Genomic DNA, 1,215 nt, shown 5'->3' with positions numbered 1-1,215 from the left:
AGAAAAAGAGAGAAAACTGTAGACAGATGGGAGAAGGTAGAAGGTTGAAGAAAGAAGATTAGAGTTAAAAGACAAAAGATTGATGACAGAAGACTGAAGACAGGAGACAGAAGATAGTTGACAGAAGACAAAAGATTGAAAATAGAAGAGAGAAAGAGAGAAAACTGTAGACAGATGAGAGAAGGTAGAAGATTGAAGAAAGAAGATTAGAGTTAAAAGACAAAAGACAGAAGATTGATGACAGAAGACAGAAGACAAAAGATTGAAAATAGAAGAGAAAAAGAGAGAAAACTGAAGAGAGATGACAGAAGATTGGATACAAAAACCAAAGACAAAAGAGAGAAAAATTGAAGCTAGATGACAATAAATAGACAACCAAGAAAAGACTGCTTCTGACAGCAACAGTTACACTGTAACATGAAAGAAGCCATTTGTGTAAGGCGGGTGGTGTGTGTGATATAAGCTGAGCTGGGTGGTATATATTGAGGAGTAGGTGTAGCGTGGCGTGTCTGTGAGAAGCTAGAAAGATGTGTCCAATCTCACAGACTACAAATGGTATTATGAACCACTCCAATTGTTCATTGTTTCTTTGTGTTCTGTTCTAAATGGTTTCTTTCTGGTTTGTCATTTGTTTCTCGTTGCTCGTTCACCTCTTTATTCATTTATTTGTTCTTTTTTTTTCTCAAAGGCAACTCAAAGAATGGAGAAATATGTAGATTTGCATGGCAGAGTGTAAATGTATTTGTATATGAGGGTATAAGCATGTGTGTGTGTGCGTGTGTATGTGTGTATAATACATACATACATATATGCATGTGTCTGTGTGGGTGATTATATATGTATGCATCTCTATATATGTATAGATGTGTACATTTGTGAGTATAGCTATATATATACACACACATACATATATGTATATAAGTGTATGTATGTCTGTGTGTGTGTGTGTGTATATATATATCGTCGTCGTCGTTTAACGTCCGCTTTCCAAGCTAGCATGGGTTGGACGATTTGACTGAGGACTGGTGAAACCAGATGGCAACACCAGGCTCCAATTTGATTTGGCAGAGTTTCTACAGCTGGATACCCTTCCTAACGCCAACCACTCCGAGAGTGTAGTGGGTGCTTTTACGTGTCACCCGCACGAGGGCCAGTCAGGAGGTACTGGCAACGACCACACTCAAGATGGTGTATTTTATGTTCCACCCGCACAAG

At 38.5% G+C, this 1,215-nt stretch overlaps 1 protein-coding gene across 1 annotated transcript in view; it reads left to right on the top strand.

Moving 5' to 3' along the window:
* The window catches only part of LOC106873651 (major facilitator superfamily domain-containing protein 4A), a gene marked incomplete at its 5' end in the record, with an annotated part of 122,782 nt that overhangs the window by 38,491 nt on the left and 83,076 nt on the right, over window positions 1–1,215 (top strand). The window lies entirely within an intron of this gene.

Source organism: Octopus bimaculoides, chromosome 30, assembly GCF_001194135.2.
Source record: "Octopus bimaculoides isolate UCB-OBI-ISO-001 chromosome 30, ASM119413v2, whole genome shotgun sequence".
Taxonomy (NCBI): Eukaryota; Metazoa; Mollusca; class Cephalopoda; order Octopoda; family Octopodidae; genus Octopus; species Octopus bimaculoides.
Note: the sequence above shows the minus strand (reverse complement) of the source record. Positions and strands in the feature narration are given on the sequence as shown.